Genomic DNA, 24,924 nt, shown 5'->3' with positions numbered 1-24,924 from the left:
CCAACCACACTGTTTCTCTCTTTCTAACCAGGCCACTCATTTCACACCGATATGTTGCCACCAAACACCAAGCAATATGACCCAGATCAGCAAGTTCTCCATTTATCAGAGTCACCTGAATCCTTTGTACCAGCTCCTACAGAACCCCCATGTTGGGCAAATGAGTTTGTAAAATCTGTATTTCTGGGTTTGCTCACTTTAATTGTTAAAAATGGCCGCTGCCCAGGTAAATTGCACTGCCAGGTGAAACTGCTAATTACCTTCCTGCTTGGGAAGGGCCATTGTTATGCTAATGTTGCCAGAGGAGGGGTTTTCGGGCAAAGAAGTTTGTGCAGGACGGAGAAGCAGCCAAGATGGAAGGAAAGGAGAGAGAAGCCAGTTTTGCAGAGTAAGAAGCCATGTTGGCAGATGGGGAACCAGCGGGGTGAGAAGCTTTTGTGAGCTCCGCTGAGACTGGTGGGGACCTTTGATTCTAGGAAAACTGGGAGAAAGTCAGTGGTTTTGGGAGCCCTGAATGGAAAGGGAAGTGTTTTCTCACCTGCCGAGGCTAGAATAAAGGAATGGCCCACCAGTTTTTGGCTCTGCAGTTTCTTTACCATCTGTCCGAATCTAATAGGAACCTGCACCTGCCTGGCCATGATGCCCATGACTACTGGCCATACACCCCACAACTCCTCTTGTTAGTCCCTATTGTGTTCTGAATGCTTCATGAGCTGAAGACACTGAAAACTTCTTCCAAACACAGCAACTCCTGAACAAATTATGGCCTGATGCCAAGAAATTCTAACATCTGCTAGAATACCTCTGGTTCTATGGTTCTCTGGAAAGTGTTGCTCTGTGGCTTTCATCCGCCAGTATTATATACCACACCATGAATTCTTCCTTATGAAGGTGTCAATGTAAGACACTTCCAAACCTGAAAGAGTTTTTATGAGTTTATTTGAGCCAAACTGTCCACAATTGCTGGGAAGCAAAGTCTCAACAGATTGAGAAATGCTCCAGAAAATGGAGGTTTTACCACTTATTTTATCCATTAGAATCAAAGGGGAAGATATAAGGAGGTTGCATAAAATTGACCGGTGATTGATTAGGGAGGCAGGAGAAAGCAAAGCAGGGAAATCTCTAGAATTGGATAAAAAGTAAAATGTGGGCCCTGGCCGGTTGGCTCAGTGGTAGAGCGTCAGCCTGGTGTGCAGGAGTCCCGGGTTCGATTCCCGGCCAGGGCACACAGGAGAAGTGCCCATCTGCTTCTCCACCCCTCCCCCTCTCCTTCCTCTCTGTCTCTCTCTTCCCCTCCCGCAGCCAAGGCTTCATTGGAGCAAAGTTGGCCCAGGCACTGAGGATGGCTCTGTGGCCTCTGCCTCAGGCGCTAGAATGGCTCTGGTTGCGACAGAGCAACGCCCCAGATGGGCAGAGCATCGCCCCCTGGTGGGCATGCCGGTGGATCCCGGTCGGGCCCATGTAGGAGTTTGTCTGCCTCCCCATTTCCAACTTCAGAAAAATACCAAAAAAAAACCAAACAAACAAAAAAACAAGTTAAGCAAAAGACTTAACTTAAAAAAAAAAAAAGTAAAATGTGTATACTAAAACTTCTTTTACATAGGCAGGCATAAAATAGTTAAATTAATTAACATGATAATAACAATGAGGGCATTTGATGGTGCCTACTTTGGTGAAATGCCTACCCTGGGGGGAGGGCAGAAAAAGGAGATTACCTGTATTTTACACTTCAAAGGCATGTTATCAGATATGTCATTGTAGATGCGAAAGACAACAGAGAGGCTCTGATTAACGTAAGCATTGACCTCTGTTGGAGAAAAATACCTCCCTAGGACATAGCTACCAACCATGAAGTGCTCTCAGTTAGAAAGCTATTATTTCAGACCATCCTGTGTGGTTACTTTAGAACTCTTGAGTTTGTAGGCCTACCATGCAGGCCTCGCCTCAGCTGTCAGGTCTGTGGCCCTGTCTTTCTTTTTTTTTTTTTCATTCACAAAGGAAAGGTATTTTCCACTCTGACCATATTTGAGAAGAAATTAAATTGCTAAGTGCTATAGTGACTGTTTCTCTGTAATCACACTCGTGTCTTTTTCTAAACTAAGCTTGTTTCCAAATTTAAACCATGGCTTAAGCAGATTCTACCAGAGGCCTCCTTCTCCCTTTAATAATCTTATAGCTCAATAATTACTGTATATATTTTGCACTGGAAATATGGAAAACTCAGTAGATGACAGGTTTCTTGAAATAAGCATCTTTGTTTCATTCACCTTTTTATCTTTAGTGATATTCACACATAGTCAACCCCCAGGAATATGTGTTAAATTGAGAATTTTTTTCTAATGGTCCCTGTTGGGCAGATAAAATGTATTATGCTCACTTTGTAAAAGATGACGCTGCCCACGTGGAGGCCGTTGCCCAGGTGATATTAATGTGTGTTGGGGGCAGGCAGGATCGTTGTAGCCTTGGGCTTGGTTTTGGGATTAAGCCTTTCCCACCCTTTTTGATGTGGGGATGTACAATCCAATCATGCCTCAGAGAAGTGACTTTGTATTAGAGACTTAAAGTTTGGATTTCTACACTATAAAATGGGGGCAGAACAGGAGCTTGCGCTCTTGGTTCCTGGGATGATTAGCATGAGAGAGCAGAGGGAGCAGAGCAGAGAGCAGAAAGAGGCCATGTGGCCAGGAGAAGCAGCCAAGATGGCAGAGTGCTGAGAGAGAAGCCAGTTTGTGCAGAGTTTGTATCTGGGATAAGGAAGGAGATGGGGAACTGAGGAGAATAAGGCTGGTGATCTAGAAACCTTTGATTCTAGGAAACTCGGATAAGTCAGTGGCTTTGTGAGCACTGAATGTGAGTGGGTTTTGGAACCCAGTGTGTGTTTTTACTTGCCCGCCAGGTGCAAGCTAGAATGAAAGAAAATGGCCTATCAGTTTTTGGCTCCATTGTTTCTTTACTGACTGTCTGAATCTAATGCGAACCTGCATGGGCCGGGCTGCTCTGATAGTGGCCCTGGCCGTGGCTCCTGGCTTTACAGTCCCTCAGAATTACAAGAAGTCTCACTGAGAGATCCTCTTGTCTCAAAGATTATGTTCTCTGGAACCTGGTAGACCTATTTTCTCTAATGGTAATTGTAAAGCCAGTAGCCACGGCCACCATCACAGCAGCCTGGCCCATGCAGGTTCGCATTGGATTCGGACAGTCAGTAAAGAAACAACGGAGCCAAAAACTGATGGGCCATTATATTTAATCCTAGCTTGCACCCGGCGGGCAAGTAAAAACACACACTGGGCTCCAAAACCCACTCACATTCAGTGCTCATGTTGGGCAGATAAAATGTATTATGCTCACTTTGTTAAAGAGGCCGTTGCCCAGGTGATATTAATGTGTGTTGAGAATCCTTGTAGCCTGGGGCTTGGTTTTGGGATTAAGCCTTTCCCACCCTTTTTGATGTGGGGTGGTACAATCCAATCATGCCTCAGAAAGTGACTTTGTATTAGAGACTTCCTTATTTTGTATATTGGATTAAGGGTTTGGATTTCTACACTATAAAATGGGGACGGAGCGGGAGCTGGCTCTTGGTTACTGAGATTATCATTAGAAGAGAGAGCAGAGGAGAGCAGAGAAAGGCCACATGGAGGAGGCCAGGAGAAGCAGCCAAGATGGCAGAGTGCTGGGTGAGATGCCAGTTTATGTAGAGTTTGTATCTGGGATAAGGAAGGAGATGGGGAACTGAGGAGAATAAGGCTGGTGAGCTAGAAACCTTTGATTCTAGGAAACTCGGATAAATCAGTAGGTTTGTGAGCACTGAATGTGATTGGGTTTTGAAGCCCAGTGTGTGTTTTTACTTGCCCGCCGGGTGCAAGCTAGGATTAAAGACTATGGCCCACCAGTTTGTGGCTCCGTTGTTTCTTTACCGACTGTCCGAATCCAATGCGAACCTGCATGGGCCGGGCTGCTTTGACAGTGGCAGCCGTGGCTCCTGGCTTTACATCCAAGTTTCCTAGAATCAAAGGTTTCTAGCTCACCAGACTTATTCACCTCTGTTCCCCATCTCCTTCCTTCTCCATGCACAAACTCTGCACTAACTGGCCTCTCACTCAACACTCCGTCATCTTGGCTGCTTCTCCTGGCCTCCTCCACGTGGCCTCTCTCTGCTCTCCTCTCTGCTCTCTCCTCTAATGATAATCTCAGGAACCAAGAGCGTAAGCTCCCGTTCTGCCTCCATTTTATAGTGTAGAAATCAAAACCTTTAATCCAATATACAAAATAGGGAAGTCTCTAATACAAAGTCACTTTCAGAGACATGATGGGATTGTACCACCCCACATTAAAAAGGGTGGGAAAGGCTTAATCCCAAAACCAAGCCCCAGGCTACAAGGATTCTGCCTGCCCACAACCAGCCCCCAACACACATTAATATCACCTGGGCAACGGCCTCCATGTGGGCAGCGTCATCTTTAACAAAGTGAGCATAATACATTTTATCTGCCTAACAGTAATGGTAGACGACCATAATCTACCTCAAAAATAGACTGTGCACATAACTAGCTAACTATCTGTAGCATGTGTGCCGTTAGAAGATTCCTACACACCATATACAGGGGACATGTTATTTCCTATCAGTACTTCAGAATCTAAACCCACTTCCTAAGTTTGAGAAAGTTCCTACTTTAGGGGTGGGTGTTGGTGGAGGGCAGAGCCCATGTTTCTCTAGAAAAGTTGAAGAGGCCAAATACTTTTCTCCCCAACCTCCATTTCAGTAGGGCCTGGGCTTCACCTTTACAGGCACCTTTTTTTCGACTGACTTGGGAGCCAGTAGCATAAGAAGCAGGGATGATGGAGCATTCTCTTTGGCTGCAGGGACGGTTACAACAAGTTTTTGCGTCTTTTCTTTCCTGTGTCCAGTTTTAAACCTCACCCTGGAGAATCTCTATCTTCAGAGTTCTGAGGTCTCGGCTTGGTCCTTCTGTGTCTGACATATACCCTTGAATAATTTTTTAAAATTTACTTATTGATTTTAGACAGAGAGAAAGGGAAAGAGAGAGAGAGAGATGTTGTTTCACTTATTTATGCACTTATTGGTTGATTCTTCTATGTGTCCTGACAGGGCATCAAACCCTCAACTGCAGTGTGAAAGAGACTACAATGTAGTGTAGAAGACACTCCAGGTAACTGATCTACCTGGCCAGGGCCTACCCTGGAATCATTTGATGTAATAAAAGCAGTTGTCCCTTTGTAGAGATTAGGAAAATTATTAGAAACTTGACATTTCAACCTTTCCTGGGAATACTTGAAAATGAGCTCAATATTTTAAAAACTATGGGTCAAGGATAAAGTAAATTTTCCAAAAATACTCCTTTAGCTAAGTTATTAGTTGTGATGCCAAAAGGTAATTCCAAGAATTAACAGCTGTTTAAAATGTAATTACTTCTTTGTTACAGCCTTGGTAGAAAAAGGCCATTTGAAAAATTCTAACTCCAGTTTGGTGTTATTATGTGAAAAAATTTTGAGATGAAAATAATTTAGAAACTAGCTGAAAAAAAAAATAATAGAAGTGCAGGAGACGAGATGGAATCTTGAGACCAGTGTCCACAGAGTTGTCCCAATAATACTGTTGCAGGAATGCGAGAAGCGGCTCCCGGAAGACAGAAGACACTCAGACAACTTGCTGATGGAAAGGGGATTTATTTCGCCGGCGGCACAACGTGGCCTACTGGGCTTCCAAACAGGAGCTCCCCAAAGTCAGAGTTTTTCCATCTTATATAGTTTTGCAGTGTTTAAGCACAGGGTGCGTGGTTCCTTGGTAAGCATACATAATTCTCACGTCTTGGGAGAGGAGGGGGTGTGAGGGGAGCTATTTACAAATCCTGTTTTTCTTGTTTTGTGCTGTGGAACTGGCTGACTCAGTTATTCTTGCAAGCTTTCTCCCTCCTCAATACAGTGTTCCCTCATCTATCGTGGCGGTTAGGTTCCAGAACCCCCTGCAATAGGCACAAATCCACAAAGTAGCGACCTTATACTTATTTTATTATTTATATATATTTTAAGGCTTTATAAACCCTCCCCACACTCTTATAAACCTTCCCCACACTGTTATTAACCTTTCCCACACTCTTATAAACACTTCCTATGCTCTTATACACTTTCTGCACTCTTAAACCTATGTAATTTTAACAACATAAAATTCTATATGGGTAATCACCAGTGAGTATACTACAACTTGAATGACGATGTTTTAATTAATATTTTTTATATTGTTTTCAATTTTTTAGGCTAGAAAGTGCTTATTTTACCACAAAAATAATTAAAATAATAAGTATGTAAGAATACCTATATGCCACAAAATCCCACAATATAGCAAAAAATCTGTGATACAAAATTAGATATATACAATTTGAGAATGCGTGATACAGTGAAACCATGAAAAGTGAACCACGATACGGTGAAGGACGACTGTACTGCAACGACTCTGAATGACAGCATAGATTAAATGCATTATATATTTTTGTTTTAATGTTAATAACCATAATGCACTAAGTTCTCCTGACCTAATATGTTAACTTTTATACTGCAGAAGTTTATATTTAAAAACTGATGAAGTTGTAATAGTAATACACTAAAATTTATGGCCTGATCTGTGGTGGCACAGTGGATAAAGCATCGACCTGGAACACTGAGGTTGCCGGTTCGAAACCTTGGGCTTGCCTGGTCAAGGCACATATGGGAGTTGATGCTTCCTGCTCCTCCCCCGTCTCTCTCTCTCTCTCTCTCTCTCTCTCCCCCCCTCTAAAAATCAATAAATAAAATATTAATAAATAAATAAATAAAATTTATTATCACTTTTGACTTGATTTATCTTAAGTATATAAAATATAAGCATTATAAGGAGAAAAATATGATTAGCGGTAGAGCGTCAGCCTGGCGTGCGGGGAACCCGGGTTCGATTCCCGGCCAGGGCACATAGGAGAAGCGCCCATTTGCTTCTCCACCCCCACCCCCTCCTTCCTCTTTGTCTCTCTCTTCCCTTCCCGCAGCCAAGGCTCCATTGGAGCAAAAGATGGCCCAGGCGCTGGGGATGGCTCCTTGGCCTCTGCCCCAGGTGCTAGAGTGGCTCTGGTCACGGCAGAGTGGCAGAGCGACGCCCCGGAGGGGCAGAGCTTCGCCCCTGGTGGGCGTGCCGGGTGGATCCTGGTTGGGCGCATGCGGGAGCCTGTCTGACTGTCTCTTCCCGTTTCCAGCTTCAGAAAAATACAAAAAAAAAAAAAAAAAAGAAAAGAAAAATATGATCCGCCCCAACCCTAGAAATGATCTCTTTTATACCGAGATAATGCCAAACTTACTTAGGTTATTGAACTCATGACAGCAGGGAGCACAACAGTTCATTTATATATGTAATCATTTTAAAACCTAACATTTGGTTTATTACAATGTTATGACTACTAAGCATTGTTAATTACTCGAGCACATTGAGTTTTGGATGTGTTTTTTCCTATAAAAAGTGTTCAGTCCTGTTTTCTGCCTCTTTTTGTTCACTGGGTTACAGTATTACCCACAATGCTCCTTAAAATACACCTTAGTTTTTTGTTTTTTTGTTTTTTTTTTTAATTTTTCTGAAGCTGGAAACAGGGAGAGACAGTCAGACAGACTCCCGCATGCGCCCGACCGGGATCCACCCGGCACACCCACCATGGGGCGACGCTCTGCCCACCAGGGGGCGATGCTCTGCCCATCCTGGGCGTCGCCATGTTGCGACCAGAGCCACTCTAGCGCCTGAGGCAAAGGCCACAGAGCCATCCCCAGCGCCCGGGCCATCTTTGCTCCAATGGAGCTCTGGCTACGGGAGGGGAAGAGAGAGACAGAGAGGAAAGCGCGGCAGAGGGGTGGAGAAGCAAATGGGCGCTTCTCTTATGTGCCCTGGCCGGGAATCGAACCCGGGTCCTCCGCACGCTAGGCCGACGCTCTACCGCTGAGCCAACTGGCCAGGGCCACCTTAGTTTTTTAATAAGCTAATATAGAAAGTAATCAATAACAATTACAGTCATGTGCCACATAATGTGTCTTTAGGTGATTTTGTTGTGTGGACATTATGGAGTAGACCTATACATGCGGAGGTGGTATATAACCTACTAGTACCTCAGTTCCGTGATGGGAGTCCGCTGGTTTGCACTGGTTCAGCAGAACCAATACCTAAGTTTTTGTTGAGTTTAGCAAAGTGGTTGGTAAATGACCCTTGTAATCAGGGTTCTCTCTAAGGTGGGTGCCTGGGCAACCACCCGATGTGGAAATCACAAATTTATATTCCTTACTTTTTTTTAACATTCATCTACACAACAGTGTATTCTAAATTTTTTAAATACTTTATTTATTCTTTAGAGAAGAGATAGAGAAAGTGGGAGGAGCAGGAAGCATCAACTCCCAAATGTGCCTTGACCAGGCAAACCTGGAGTTTAAAACGGCGACCTCAGCGTTCCAGCTCAACGCTTTATCTACTGAGCCACCACAGGTCAGGCCAACAACAGCGTGTTCTAAGCACTCATAGTAAGGTTCATTCTGTCCATAGATGAAAAAAATTACAAGTGAGGATGCCAATCAAGAAGCAATCAAGGATCTTCACGGTAGAGGCAGAGGCGCACATCAGTTCGCCGACATGCAGCTTTTTTTCCGAGCCCAGGAGCTTCACATCCTTGAGGTCACCGACCAGGAGACTGTTGCACAGATCAAGGCTCATGTAGCCTCACTGGAGGGCATTGCTCCAGAAGATCAAGTCATGTTCCTGGCAGGAACACCCCTAGAGCAGTGGTCCCCAACTTTTTTGGGCCATGGACCGGTTTAATGTCAGAAAATATTTTCACGGACCGGCCTTTAGGGTGGGACAGATAAATGTATCACGTGACTGAGACAAGCGTCAAGAGTAAGTCTTAGACGGATGTAACAGAGGGAATCTGGTCATTTTTTTAAAATAAAACATCGTTCAGCCTTAAATATAAATAAAACGGAAATAATGTAAGTTATTTATTCTTTCTCTGCGGACCAGTACCAAATGGCCCACAGACTGGTACCGGTCTGCAGCCCAGGGGTTGGGGACCACTGCCCTAGAGGATGAAGCTATCTTGGGCCAGTGTGGGGTGGAGAATCTGACCACTCTAGAAGTAGCCAGTCACATGCTTGGAGGTAAAGTCCATGATTCCCTGGCCCGTGCTGGGAAAGTAAGAGGTCAGACCCCCAAGAAGAAGAAAACTGGTTGAGCCAAGGAGTGGATGCAGTACAACTGGCATTTTGTCAATGTTGTGCCCACCTTTGGCAAGAAGGGCCCCAATGCCAACTCTTTTTTTTTTTTTTTTGTATTTTTCTGAAGTTGGAAACGGGGAGGCAGTCAGACAGACTCCCGCATGCGCCCGACCAGGATCCACCCGGCATGCCCACCAGGGGGCGATGCTCTGCCCCTCCAGGGCATCGCTCTGTTGCGACCAGAGCCACTCTAGCGCCTGGGGCAGAGGCCAAGGAGCCATCCCCAGTGCCCGGGCCATCTTTGCTCCAATGGAGCCTCGCTGCGGGAGGGGAAGAGAGAGACAGAGAGGAAGGAGAGAGGGAGGGGTGGAGAAGCAGATGGGCGCCTCTCCTGTGTGCCCTGGCCGGGAATCGAACCCGGAACTTCCGCACGCCAGGCTGACGCTCTACCACTGAGCCAACCAGCCAGGGCCCCAATGCCAACTCTTAAGTCCTTTATAATCCTGGCTTTCTCTAATAAAGCCACTTAGCCCAGTCAAAAAAAAAAGAAGCAATATGGAACTACTTAAATAAGAGTTTTATTGTTTTTTATTAGGTATTTTGTATTCTTTTATTATTATTTTAAAACTTATAATCTAGTTTTGTGTACCTCTTTTGTTGATCTAATTTAAGTACTAAATGCATGAACTAATAAACTACCTTTCAGTATATATTTTTTTGTTGTTATTTTGTTTGTGTGAGAGAGAGAGAGACAGAGGTAGGGACAGACAGACAGGAAGGGAGAAAGATAAGAAGTATCAATTCTTTGTTGTGACTTTTTAGTTGTTCATTGATTGCGTTCTCATATGTGCCTTGACAGAGGATGGGGGAGGGCTACAGCAGAGCAAGAGACCTCTTGCTCAAGCCAGCAACCTTGGGCTCAAGCCAGAGACCTTGGCTTCAAGCCAGTGACCTTTGGGCTCAAGCTAGTGACCACGGGGTCATGTCTATGATCCCATGCTCAAGCCAGTGACCTCAGAGTTTTGAACCTAGGTCCTCTGCATCCCAGTCTGACGCTTTATCCACTGCACCACTGCCTGGTCAGGCTCATTTTTTTATATACTTAAAACAGTCGTTAGGGCAGAGAACCAGTTGATAAATTATTTGAATCCACCATTGCCTAGGTTATATGATTTTATGTTGAATTTCTTGGCTCAAAACATGTACAGCATGTTACTGTACTGAATACTGCTGGCAGTTGTAACAAAATGTGTTTGTGTATCTAAACATAGAGATGTTACAGTTAAAATATAGTATAAAGGTTTTCTTTAACCCTGGCCAGGTTCATTAGAGCATCGGCCTGATACACCAAGATTGAAAGTTAAATCTTGGGTTATTCAAATGATGTGTCTTTCTTTCTCTCTCTCTCCCTTTCTCTAAAATCAATTTTAAAAATTTGTTTTAATAGTACACCTGTGTAAGAAAGTACTTACCAAGAATGGAGGTTGCAGGCTTGGAAGTTGTTCTGGGTGTCAGTGAGTGAGTGGTAAGTGAACATGAAGGCCTAGGACATTACTGCACACTCCTGTAGATGTTATAAGTACTATACACTTAAGCTACACTAAATTTATAAAAAACAATATGAGTTTAAATCAAGCACAAGAGAAAATGATGCAATCAAAAGACACGGTTATCCCCCTCTCCTTTCTCTCTGTCTCTCTCTTCCTCTCCCGCAGTCAAGGCTCCATTGGAGCAAAGTTGGCCCGGGCGCTGAGGATGGCTCCATGGCCTCTGCCTCAGATGCTAGAATGGCTCTGGTTGCAACAGAGCGACGCCCCAGATGGACAGAGCATCACCCCCTGGTGGGCGTGCCGGGTGGATCCCGGTCGGGCGCATGCAGGAGTCTGTCTGACTGCCTCCCCGTTTCCAACTTCAGAAAAATACAAAAAAAAAAAAAAAAAAAAAAAAAAAGACATGGTTAACAGATGCAGTAGGCTGCTGCCAGCGTAACAGGGCAGCCAACTTTTTTTATATGTAGAAAACGTACACTCTAAAATAATGATAAAAAATATAGTCTAGTAGGTCTTGGCTTGTGGCTCAGTGGACAGAGCGTTGGCCCAGCGTGTGGACATCTCAGGTTCAATCCCTGGTCAGGGCACACAGGAGAAGCGACCATCTGCTTCTTCCCTCCTCCCTCTCCCCCTTCTCTCCCTCTTCCCCTCCCACAACCAGTGGCTTGATTGGTTTGAGCATGGCCCCAGGCACTGAGGATAGCTTGGTTGGTCAGACTGCATCAGACTTGGGAGCTAAAAATAGCTCAGTGCTTGAGCACTGGCCCCAGTTGGGGTTTGCCCAGTGGATCCTGATCAGAGCACATGCGAGAGTCTGCCTCACTGTCTCCCCTCCTCTCACTTAAAAAAAATAAAAATTAAAGAATTTAAAAAATAGTAAATATATAAAACAGTAGCATAGTTGTTTACTATCATTACAAGTATTATATACTGTACATAATTGTATGTGCTATACTTTTATATGACTGTCAGCGCAATAGCTTTATTTACACTAACATCACCACAAACACATGATTAATGATTGTGCTATGACATTATAAAGGCTATGACATCACTAGGCAATAGGACTTTCTCAGCTCCATTATAATCTTATGAAACCATTCTTGGATATATGGTTAGTTGTTGACTGAAAGGTCATTATGCGATGCTTGATTGTATGTGCATATATACCAAAGAAATTAATCCTTTCCTGAATAAAACTAATATCTGCCTGTGTTTCTACTTATAAAGAATTACTGAAAGCCTGCCATAACATTTGAAAATACACTACAATTTCTCTTTAGTCATTGCATGCTTTTATTTTTTTATTTAATCAAAAGTGTATCTTTTTTTACATTCACTATTATTTTGTATATATTTCAGTCATTGCATGCTTTCTTTTAGAGAGAAAGAGAGAGAGACAGGGAGAGACAGACAAGAAAAGGAAGAGATGAGAAGCATCAACTGGTTGCTGCACTTTAGTTGTTCACTGATTGCTTTCTCATATGTGCCTTGACTGGGGGGAGTAGAGGGCTCCAGCCGAGCCAGTGACCCCCTCGCTCAAGCCAGCAACCCTGGTGTCATGTCTACGATCCCAATCTCAAGCAAGCACCCCCATGCTCATGCTGGTGAGCTCGCTCTCAAGCTGGACACCTCGGGGTTTCAAACCTGGGTCCTCAGTGTCCCAGACCCAGGCCATCGCTCTATCCACTGCACCACCTCCTGGTTAGGCAGGCACTGCATACTTTTAAAAGACCAAAGCAAAGCATCTTCTGAAGTTCATGTTTTTTATTCATGCATTTGTGTGCATCTGTGTGTACGTACATAGACAATTTAGGAAGAAAATATAGTGTAGTTTCACATTAAAATCAGCAGGGTAATTCAGATATTTGCTTGCCTATTTTCAGAAATAAATAAACAAAAAACAACATAGATACATGCATTTTCTGTCTTAACATTTTTGGAAATATTGTTTAAACACTTCTACTTTTCTGATATACTGTTTCAAATATGATTTTCTAAAGCTTATTTGTTTAAACTCATAAAAATTATCTTTCCAAAATATTCATTTTAAGTGCCTGAAGCATAAAATGACTTTAATTTAGTAAATATTTTGTCTTATTACATATGAAATTCATTACTTTAAAAACTGTAAAGATTTCTCTGTGCTATCACTAAATTGAAATTCTGGAGTGATAAATGTAAAAGAAGCTAATTTAAAATTTTTCTCTTGTTTGAGCAACTATTAGCTGTTAAAATTATATTATTTATTAGTTATCCTACACTAATTTATAAAACTTTTGTTTTATAACTTTCTACTTGAAATTCTATTGGCATCACAGAGAATGAACACAGTAATCTAATGAATGCAAAATAAAGGCTTGTATTTAATTAAGGAATTCTTCCCTTTGTACTCTTTGGTATTTGGGAACATTTTATTACATTCTTTATAAAATGAAAGCTGGAAGAAGAGGGGGTGAAAGGTAAGATAGAAAAGCAAAATAGGCCTGACCTGTGGTGGCGCAGTGGATAAAGCGTCAACCTGGAACGCTGAGGTTGCCGGTTCAAAACCCTGGGCTTGCCTGGTCAAGGCACATATGGGAGTTGATGCTTCCTGCTCCTCCCTCCCCCTTCTCTCGCTCTCTCTCTCTCTCTCTCTCTCTCTCTCATTCTCTCTCCTCTTTAAAAATTAATAAAAGTAAAAAAAAATTAAAAAAAAAGAAAAGCAAAATAAAGCCTGGTATAGGACAAAAATACAATAATAACAAAAAAATGAATAAGATCTGAATTTAACTCTGTTGGAATTCATTGTCTACTGAGAAAGTTAAAGAGCTAACTCTTCACAATAAAGAGTGATGAATAGTCTGACCAGGCAGTGATGCATTGGCTAGAAGTGTTGAGCTGAGATGCTGAGGATCCCAGGTTTGAAACTCTGAGGTCCCCAGCTTGAACGCAGGCTCACCGGCTTGAGCAGTGTTGCCAGCTTGAGCATGGAATCACAAACATGAGCCCAAAGGTCACTGGCTTGAGCAAGAGGTCACTGGCTCAAGGCAATATAAGGAAGCAATCAATGAACAACTAAAGTGCTACAACTACCAGTTGATGCTTCTCATCTCTCTCTCTTTCTTTCTCGCTAAAAAAAAAAAAAAAAAAAAAAAAAAAAGGTGATAAATGTGTGTTTCAACTGCCAGGATAACTATGATTTGGAGCACAGCCTCCAGAGAAATTTCCAGAGAATGCCCTTAACTTTTTTTTTTAATTAAAAAGGTTTTTTTGTCGGCCCTGGCCGGTTGGCTCAGCGGTAGAGCGTCGGCCTGGCGTGCGGGGGACCCGGGTTCGATTCCCGGCCAGGGCACATAGGAGAAGCGCCCATTTGCTTCTCCACCCCCCCCCCTTCCTCTCTGTCTCTCTCTTCCCCTCCTGCAGCCAAGGCTCCATTGGAGCAAAGATGGCCCCGGCGCTGGGGATGGCTCCTTGGCCTCTGCCCCAGGCGCTAGAGTGGCTCTGGTCGCGGCAGAGCGACGCCCCGGAGGGGCAGAGCATCGCCCCCTGGTGGGCAAAGCATCGCCCCTGGTGGGCGTGCCAGGTGGATCCCGGTCGGGCGCATGCGGGAGTCTGTCTGACTGTCTCTCCCTGTTTCCAGCTTCAGAAAAATACAAAAAAAAAAAAAGTTTTTTTTTGTTTGTTTTTGTTTTTGTTTTTAGAGAGAGAGAGAGAGAGAGAGAGAGAAAGGAACATCGATCTGTTCCTGTATGATCCCTGACCAGGGATTAAACCTCTGTGCTTCAGAACAATGCTCTAACCAACCAAGCCATCCTGCCAGGGCAGCCCTTAACTTCTGATGCAAAATTTGGAATCTCTTTTCCAGGTGAGCAGGGAGAGACCACATTAAGAAGCCTTGGCTATGTTCTCAATTTCTAAGATATAATGCATTTGAACATTTAGGTTTCACTCAGTATTTTCCAACTACACACACTTTCTAAAATCTTTTTCTGTTTACTAAAACAGGTACTAGGGCCCTGGCCGGTTGGCTCAGCAGTAGAGCGTCGGCCTGGCGTGCGGGAGACCCGGGTTCGATTCCCGGCCAGGGCACACAGGAGAAGCTCCCATTTGCTTCTCCCCGCCCCCCTCCTTCCTCTCTGTCTCTCTCTTCCCCTCCCGCAGCCAAGGCTCCATTGGAGCAAGGATGGCCCTGGCGCTGGGGATGGCTCCTTGGCCTCTGCCCCAGGCGCTAGAGTGGCTCTGGTCACGGCAGAGCGACGCCCCGGAGGGGCAGAGCATTGCCCCCTGGTGGGCAGAGCTTCGCCCCTGGTGGGCGTGCCGGGTGGATCCTGGTCGGGCGCATGCGGGAGTCTGTCTGACTGTCTCTCCCCGTTTCCAGCTTCAGAGAAATACAAGGGAAAGAAAAAAAAAAAGATAAAACAGGTACTAGATCTGAGTGTAAGGAATATTTAAGTGTGTTTTAAGGCAACACAGACAATTTTTTAAATTTTTTTTATTTTTTTATTTTTTATTTATTCATTTTAGAGAGGAGAGGGAGAGACAGAGAGAGAGAGAGAGAGAGAGAGAGAGAGAGAGAGATATGAGAGAGACAGAGAGAGAGAAGGGGGGGAGGAGCTGGAAGCATCAACTCTCATATGTGCCTTGACCAGGCAAGCCCAGGGTTCAGACAATTTTTTTTAAATAGAAGATTCTTCAACTGTTAACTCTTTTGGTGTAATTATCCTAAACTGTCATTGCAAAATAATGTCTATAACTTAACAAATCTCAAATAAGACATTGATACAGTCAATTTGCAATATCTTTTCCAGATTTTCTAAATATATAGCATGCACCTGAATTTTAGACTCATGAAGACTTTCATTTGGAATCTTGCTCCATCACTAGCAAGCTGTTTGACCTGAAAGTGGTTAATCTATGTCTTAGTTTTCCCATCTATAAAGTAGGCATAATAGTAACAGCTTGTGTTTAGTCCAGTACCTGAGATACAGAAGTCATTAAATAAATCATGACAGCTCTATGGTCTTTTCTTTAAGGCAGTGGTCCCCAACCTTTTTTGGGCCACGGACCGGTTTAATGTCAGAAAATATTGACACGGACCGGCCTTTAGGGTGAGACGGATAAATGCACAAAATAAAATTATGCGACTGGCATAAAAACTGTGGTATTTTAAAATATAATTGTCGAACTTACGAGACAAGCGTCAAGAGTGAGTCTTAAATGGATGTAACAGAGGGAATCTGGTCATTTTTTAAAAATAAAACATCATTCAGACTTAAATATAAATAAAACAAAAATAATGTAAGTTATTTATTCTTTCTCTGCGGACCGGTACCAAATGGCCCACAGATCGGTATCGGTCCGTAGCCCAGAAGTTGGGGACCATTGCTTTAAGGCATATCCATAATAGAGTAATGAAATCAATGGTGTCTGGCTTGCGGACCTGGAAAGTGGCAAAATAGAGAGGATAATCCTTTTAAATAGAAGATTCTTCAACTGTTAACTTAAAGTAAGGGTCTGGGATTTTATTTGACCCTTTTTGCAAACTGCTAAGTTAGTATGTTGCTGTTTTATGGATACGGGTCAAAGACACAAGACTGATGGGTCAGAGACAAAGGCCTTTATTACAGCATAATGAGTAACATGAGGTTCAGGTGGATGCTATGCACGCAGTGAGTTTGCACTGAAGCTGGGAAATACTGAGCTTTAGGAATTCACTACTTACAGTAGTGAGTAAGCAAACCTCCTCTTCATCTGGGGGGACATTACCTCATCCCTCAAGGTTGCTAACTGTAAACACAACCACGAGAAATATCCCAGGGACAAAGCAGTAAAAGCCTTGCATTTTTGGCATTTCCAGCAAGAATGTACAGGGATGCTCAAGGCCCAGTGACAACTCCTAGAATTTGGTATAATGCCTGACACTGTCAGTGCTTAATGAATAAGTTAATGAGTAAATGAGAAATATACCCACAAACAATAGAATTAGCATATTTATTAAATTTTTGTTGTAATTTTATTTTAAAGTAAAAATAAACAGAATAATACTTTTTTTAATTAAGTAAAACCATTTATTATGATTATCATTGTATCTTATAAAAACATGAGATAGCCTGAGTCCCTACTAGGAAATATACATATCTATCTGTAATAAATAATAATAGAAATAAAAGAGGACTTGGTTGTTTAAACAGAAAAATGGTTAGAGTTTACATTACACAAGTACACATAAAAAATTACTGAGTTGAGCCTGACCTGTGGTGTTGCAGTGGATAAAGCATTGACCTGGCACACTGAGGTTGCCAGTTCGAAACCCTGGGCTTGCCCAGTCAAGGCATATATGGGAGTTGATGCTTCCTGCTCCTCCCTCCTTCTCTCTCTCTCCCTCTCTCTCTCTCTCTCTCTCCTCTCTAAAATGAGAATAATAATAATAATACTTATTAGTGAGTTGACAATACAAAAGTAAACATCAATAATTATTGAATTTGCTTATTATTTTTGACTGCCTTCAACTATTCAAGTTATAATTCAGAAAGAGGAGTAAATACAATGAGTAATGGACTAAATATGCTATGTTTAACCTCAAAATCTATTTAGCTGCTCTCCTAATCCATTGTAACTCTGTGGAGCTGCCTTAGCCAGGAGTGCTTTTGGACTTTCCCACCATACCACTCCTTCTCATCCTTTCAAGGCCTACTTTCTCCTCTGTAAGGCAGCTGCTTGTTTCAACCTCAATATGTTCTTTGGGCAACAGTTTCTTAACATGCTCTCATTAATTTCTAGTCTGCCTTCCTATCATGTGTAAAATATGACAAATGTGCTCAAGAGCACTAAGGACAGCAGGGTGTACACATTAAAACAGTCCATGCAGTCAGAAAAGACGTGCCCTACTCAACAGTCACTGCTACAATTTCTAAAATCCTCCAAAATATTGAATTGCAACTAATTACAACAAAAATATAAAAATTTTAACCATATTTAAAAGGTAGAGAAAACTGAGCCATTAACAGAAAGAAAATCTTGAAGATAAATATCTCAATGAATAAGAGTATGAATAAATAAATGCTCTTTTCCTTTTTACAACTCTGTGATGATTCTTTTGGTTCTTCCTTCATTTGGCATGTTACTCTCCAGTATTTTTACTATGTCGCTCTCACTATAATGCTTCCATCATCCTTACTTTCTTCAGCTATGAGACCTTCTCTACATAACTTTTATAAAGTGCTGTGATATGATGGCTCATTCTAATAGCTTTATAACTTGTGTTTTCATTTAAGTTATATTTTATGAACATAAAATGAATTCTAGGTAGACACATGGCAGATGAGGTATTTTCAACTAGAATAAGCTGAGGCCACTTTCTCTGCATTGGTAATGTCATCTGCAATTTTCCCAAATATAAATATATTAAATATCTAAACTTGAGAAGAAGCTATCTTTTCACTTAAGAGATCTTTTATTAAATGTGACTAAGTGGCAAGTTTGGGAGGAACTGATGAGTTCATTTTTGTTTGTTTTTTTAAGCAAGAGGTGAGGAGGCAGAGAGACAACACACACCTGCATGAGCCCCTGCTGTGACCCACCCAGCAAGGCCCCTACCAGGGCAATGCTCTGCCCATCTGCAGAGGCTGCTCTGTTGCTTGGCAACTGAGCTATTTTAGCACCTGGGGTTAGGCCATGGAGCCATCCTTAGTGCCCCGAGCCAACTTTGCTCGAACCATTTGAGCCATGGCTTTGGGAAAAAGGAGAGAGAGAGAGAAAGAAAGAAGAGGGAGGGGTGGAGAAGCAGATGGTCGCTTCTCCTGTGTGCCCCGACCAGGAATCGAATCCAGGACTTCCACACACTGGGCCAATGTTCTGCTGCTGAGCAAACCAGCCAGGGCCAGAAGTGATGAGCTTTAAAATTTTTAAAAATATATTATGCATATATTAAGTAAATTACTGTATAGAATGGTTGAAAATGGAAAGTAAAATGCTGCCTTGCCTCTAGTTCTTTTATTAATTACCTTCATAGCTCTATAGTTCAAAATATCTTATTATTTATAGCCTGTCCTATGTTGGCACAATGGATAAAGCATCGACCTGGAATGGGAAGGTTACTGGTTCAAAACCCTAGACTTGCCTGGTCAAGGAATGTATGGGAGTTGATGCCTGCTGCTCTTCCCCCTTTCTCTTTCTCTCTTTCTCTCTCTCTAAATGAATAAATAAAATCTTTAAGAATAAATAAATAACATTTCTAGATTTATCAACTTTATTCACTAGGTACTACATATTTACTCCTGATTTAAATTATTTTTATACTGCCTAATTTTCCCATCCACACCCTCTACCAAATTAAATAGCTGTTTTATTTCCATTCTTGATCTGCCATTACTAAGTATGTAAACTCAGGCAAGCTACTTAACTCTTTGTGACTCAGTTTTACTATCTCTCAAATGAAGAAAATCTGAGTACTTTACAGGATTGTTGTAAATATTAAATGACTTAATATATGTGAAGAACTGTGCCTAGCATATAATAAATGTTATATAGGTAATGAATGATCTTGTTGTTTTTCAAATTATTACACTTATAAATTATTACTATTAAATATTAATTTCTCATTCTATCAGTTTAGAAAAATATATACAGTACTGGCTCTTACTTGGTACACTATTCTTGCATTTTTATCTGTCCTTCAATCTTATACCTCCCAATTTATAGAAATTAAATAATTAAGTAATTCAATGAATTAATTTTTTTAAAAATTTTAAATGGTTTTATTTATTGTTTTTTGAGAGAGATAGAGAGAGAAAGAGGGAAAGGAAGAGGGGCAGAATCAGGAAGCATCAATTCATAGTAGTTGCTTCTTATATGTGCCTTGACCAGGCAAGCCCAAGGCTTCTAACCAGTGACTTCAGCATTCCAAGTCGACGCTTTATCCACTGCATCACTACAGGTCAGCCAATTTAATTCAATACAGTGGTACCTTGAGATACAAACAGACCAACATACAAATTTTTTAAGATATGAGCTGCGACTCGGTTTGTATTTTGTTCGAGATCCGAGAAAAATTCCAAGATACAAGTCGTGATTCAGGAAGCTGCCGCTAGTTGGCGCATTGGCTCACGGATCTAGTATCGGCAGTTTGATATACGAGTTGACTGACTTATGAGCTCGGTTACAGAACAAATTAAATTCGTATCTCAAGGTACCACTGTAATTAAATCTGTTCTAAACCCATAATTAAGATTTATATGTTTTGCATGAAATAATCTTGAAAATTAATCCCACCAAATGGCAGCATTTGCCTTATTCTTTTTTTTCTTTTTTCTTTTTTTTTTGTATTTTTCTGAAGCTAGAAACGGGGAGAGACAGACAGACTCCCGCATGCGCCTGACTGAGATCCACCCAGCACGCTCACCAGGGGGCGACGCTCTGCCCCTCCAGGGTGTCGCTCTGTTGTGACCAGATCCACTCTAGCGCCTGGGGCAGAGGCCAAGGAGCCATCCCCAGTGCCCGGGCCATCTTTGCTCCAATGGAGCCTCAGCTGCGGGAGGGAAGAGAGAGACAGAGAGGAAGGAGAGGGGGAGGGGTGGAGAAGCAGATGGGCGCTTCTCCTGTGTGCCCTGGCCGGGAATCGAACCCGGGACTTCTGCACTCCAGGCCGACGCTCTACCACTGAGCCAACCAGCCAGGGGTAACATTTGCCTTATTCTTATGACAATATAAATACCATTTATTATACAGTGAAATAGATGATATGATTATACTTATTATAAGTCCAACATCATTACTAGGCACCAATCAAAAAAGTGTTGCTGGGCCTTGTCTGGTTGGCTCAGTGGTAGAGCGTCAGCCGACATGTGCATGTCTCAGGTTTGATTCCCAGTCAGGGCACATGAGAGAAATGCCCATCCCCTCCCTTTCACACTTCTCTTTCTCTTTCTTCTCCTCCCCTCCTGCAGCCATGGCTCAATTAGAGCGAGTTGGCCCCGGGCTCTGAGGATGGCTTCATGGCCTCCGCCTCAGGCCCTAAAATGGCTCCAGTTGCAAAGGAGCAAGGGACCCAGATGGGCAGAGCATCGCCCCATGGTGGGCTTGCTGGGTGGATCCCAGTCTGGGTGCATGCAGGAGACTGTCTCTGCTTCCTCTTCTCTCACTAAAACATAAATAAAAAATAAATTTAAATAAGTATTCCCAGCATCAATAAAATATTTTTTTTCTTACATTTAATCAATTCCTGAAGTCATTCTATATTTTAGTTTGTTATATTTAAACCATTGTTTCTCATGAAGCTTTTATTTTTTGCTGATATTTCTAATTGCTTGTCTTTTGTATTGCTGATAAAAGAAACAAGCAGAAGCCTCTGAGTCAGCCCAAGAAGCAGGCCAAGGAGCTGGACAAGGAAAAACAGGCATTCAAGCAGAAGAAAAAGAGGAGAAGGAGAAGAAATTCCAAGGAGCTAAAAGTGAAGCATTGGAGAACGGACTGCTGGCAACAGGCAGAATTGAAAATCTGGCAAAAAGTGAGCTGGTTCTTGTGCCTGGGACAATGATGATCCTTAATTCCGTTCCTGTTTTCACATCTGGACTCCCTGCCATCACATCTGTTGCCACCTAGTGCATCTATGAGTTGATGTTTCTTGCCCTCTCTCTCTTCCTCTCTCTAAAATTCAGTAAATGAAACCTTAAATAATAATAATATGTTCCCTTCCTTTTAGTTCTTTTTCTTAATGTTATTAGTTTGTTGAAGAAATTGGGTAATTTGACTTGCAGAATGTTCCACATTTTGGATTTACCCAATTGTATCTTCACAACGAAGGGAACAACAATCTGAAGGTTGCTTCTGAAAATAATCAGAGAAAACCTCCCCCTCCCAGTTTTATCAAGAAATAATTGACATATGTCATGGTATAAGTTGAAGGTACTTTGATTTACATATACTGTGAAATGATTACCACATTAGGTTTAGTTAACACTCATCATCTCATATAGATGCAATAAAAAGAAAAAATAAATAAATGTCTCCTTGTGATGAGAAATCTTTTTTTTTTTTTTTTTTTTTTTTACAGAGACAGAGAGAGTCAGAGAGAAGGATAGACAGGGACAGACAGACAGGAATGAAGAGATGAGAAGCATCAATCATTAGTTTTTCATTGCGCATTGCAACACCTTAGTTGTTCATTGATTGCTTTCTCATACGTGCCTTGACCACGGGCCTTCAGCAGACCGAGTAACACCTTGCTTGAGCCAATGACCTTGGGTCCAAGCTAATAAGCTTTTGCTCAAACCAGATGAGTCCGCGCTCAAGCTGGCAACCTCGGGGTCTTGAACCTGGGTCCTCCGCATCCCAGTCCGACGCTCTATCCACTGTGCCACCGCCTGGTCATGCAGAAGCTTACTTAGTCTTTTAACATGCCATTTAGTTAGGCATTGGTTTTTGCTGAATATTAACTTCACCATTTAATCATTTCTCATTTACTTGAAATGTTAATTTCTGCATGACTAGATCTGTATTTCGTTTCAGTGTAATGTGAAAGGGTCACCCCCTTCCTTCTTTCCCCGCTGTGGTGTTCCAGTCCATCTATAGTAATAGAAAGTTGAAGGTGAAGGGGCAAGAGTCTAGTGATCCCATTAAGAATATCAATGGTTAAGTTTTTGCTTTATAAATATATAAGGTGACCAACTTTTTACAATGAAAAGGAGGACAAAAATAAACTGAAGAAAATAATATCGTAAATAAAAGAAACATTTTATTCATTGCAACAATAATACACTATAATATGATAAATGCATAATAAAAACATTTATAATATTTTATATTGTAATTATGCTTACATGCCTATTAATTTTTAATAATAATTATAAGAAAAAAGTACTCATTTAGATATAAATACATCACATCACATGCAATGGATCGACTCTGCATTGATCAAATATGAACATTTACAGATTAGTCTTCCAATATCAAAAAGGAGGATACGTAGGAGGACAGTTTTCGAGGGAGGACAGAACTTACAAAAGAAGGACTGTCCTCCCTAAAGGAGGACGATTAGTCACCTTAAAATATATGCCTTCATCTGGCTAAGAGTAGTGGGTTTCACAGGAGCTCACAGTGTTCTCCTGCTCTGCCCCAGTGTTCTTCATGCTCATTGCCTACTAAATCACTATTGTTGTATTTGGGGGGGGGGGGGGGGGAGGCGCTACGACAGTGGTGATGGATTGGCTAAAGGTCATGTCTATCAGAGCTATGAAAACTGTTAACTCTTCAAGGTACCAACAAAGTACCCCCTTGCCTAAAGTCTGGTAGGTGTTAAAGTTGTCTGTGTTCTACTCAGAAATGGGGGGAAATGCCTCCTCCTCCTTCTACGCCACACTTGGTCTTCTGAATACCAAAGGAGCAGTGTTTTGCATCTTCATGTCATAAACTTCTTCAGCTGAAAACAAATCCTTGTCTTCTGCCTGCAGAAATGCTAGGACAAAATTATGCTGGACCTGGCTCATGAAGCAATATCCAATGTTGTTTAGTCTCCACTTTCTTTGACCCTTGGCTTTGGGGGTGTTGAAGTGGAGTAATTGGGGTATTGGTGGGTAAAGACAGAGTAAAGGATGATGATGAGAGACAACAAAAATCCTTTCTTAGAAGTTAAAGCACTCATACAAATCCATTTTAGGTAGATTTAAGTCATCACGCTAAGAAAAGTAATATTAAATTTCTACTCTGAGCCTGACCAGGCGGTGGCGCAATAGATAGAGCATCGGACTGGGATGCGGAGGACCCAGGTTCAAGACCCCAAGGTCACCAGTTTGAGCATGGGCTCATCTGGTTTGAGCAAAGCTCACCAGCTTGGACCCAAGGTCACTGGCTCAAGCAAGGGGTTACTCGGTCTGCTGTCGCACCACGGTCAAGGCACATATGAGAAAGCAATCAATGAAGAACTAAGAGGTCGTAACGAAAAACTGATAATTGATGCTTCTCATCTCTCTCCGTTCCTGTCTGTCTGTCCCTATCTGTCCCTCTCTCTGACTCTCTCTGTCTCTGTAAAAAAAAAAAAAAAATTCTACTGTTTGCCAAATATTGTACTGGGTATGAGAAAAACTTAGAGCAGTATACAGCCCCTGCTCTTTTGAAGAGTACAATACAGGAGAGAGGAGGAACGTTAAATAACCAATTTATGTACGCTTAATTAAATAATTACAGGTGAGAAGAGTTAGGAAATAGTTAAGGGGCACCCAAAGAATATAATAGAGGACCTGTGCTGTAGGGAATTAGGCAGTGTAAGGTTTGGGTTCAGGGTGGCTTTTAAAACCAGAACCCCCTTTAAAATTAAAATTCCCCTCACCCAATTTCTTACCCAGGCTCAGAGCAGCTCATTTCCCACCCCCACTGTGAGGTTGTATTCATTGGCTTGCTATTCTCTTGCTTAATAGCTTCCTGGCCTTCACTTTACAATGTAGCAAAAAAGTTTATCTTTGCAAAAGCTGGGAAAGCTTACACTGGGAAGGGACCTGACAATTAGAGGAGTTTACATCACTATTGAAGCCTAGCTAGGAGTCCACAGGCCTGTCTTCTGATAAGCAGATCGCCCCCCCCCCCCCCATCCCATTCCAAGTACAGTGCAAGCCAATGGGAGGAGGAGGGACTGGCTTGCTTGAAGCCCCAGTAGGCCCTGCTGACCCGTGACCTTTTGAACTAGCATAAGCCTCCTTTAGACAGTTGAGCCAGAAGATAAACAATTTGAAGAAACTGTAGGGCCTCTCCAATCCACATACAAAAAAATGTTACTTTGTACCTATAGAGGCAGTGACGTCAGCTGTTTTTCCCAACACCCCTGACTAAACTATAAATACTCTACTCCAACCCTCCCCAGGGCCAACATGGCATTTGGGTCCATCTCTGCACACTTGCGCCCAAGAGTTTTAAATAAATAATATTTTGAAATACACCAACCAGCCTTGTGTTTTCAGTTCATTTCTCCCTGATGCCCACCATAGCCCCAGGAAGGGGCTTCTTAGCCTGTCAGCTATCTCATACAGGATAAGGCAGTCCACTGGAATTCCCTCCAGGTCAGACCTAGTTGGGGTTTATACCGACTTGCCAGTGTGATAAGGTACCAAAGAACTGTAAAACTTAGTAGTGGCAATGCCATTTTAAAGAGAAAAAGTCAGGCTTCTTACCCCCTCCT

General features: G+C 42.3%; 1 pseudogene; it reads left to right on the top strand.

Annotated features, from left to right (window-relative positions):
* The first annotated feature begins 8,647 nt into the window (after nucleotides 1-8,647).
* LOC136388454 (ubiquitin-like FUBI-ribosomal protein eS30 fusion protein) lies at nucleotides 8,648-21,359 on the top strand (annotated as a pseudogene).
* The last annotated feature ends 3,565 nt before the right edge of the window (nucleotides 21,360-24,924 follow it).

This window comes from Saccopteryx leptura, chromosome 1, assembly GCF_036850995.1.
Source record: "Saccopteryx leptura isolate mSacLep1 chromosome 1, mSacLep1_pri_phased_curated, whole genome shotgun sequence".
Classification (NCBI taxonomy): Eukaryota; Metazoa; Chordata; class Mammalia; order Chiroptera; family Emballonuridae; genus Saccopteryx; species Saccopteryx leptura.
The sequence above is the reverse complement of the archived record's forward strand: the minus strand, read 5'-3'. Positions and strand labels throughout refer to the sequence as shown.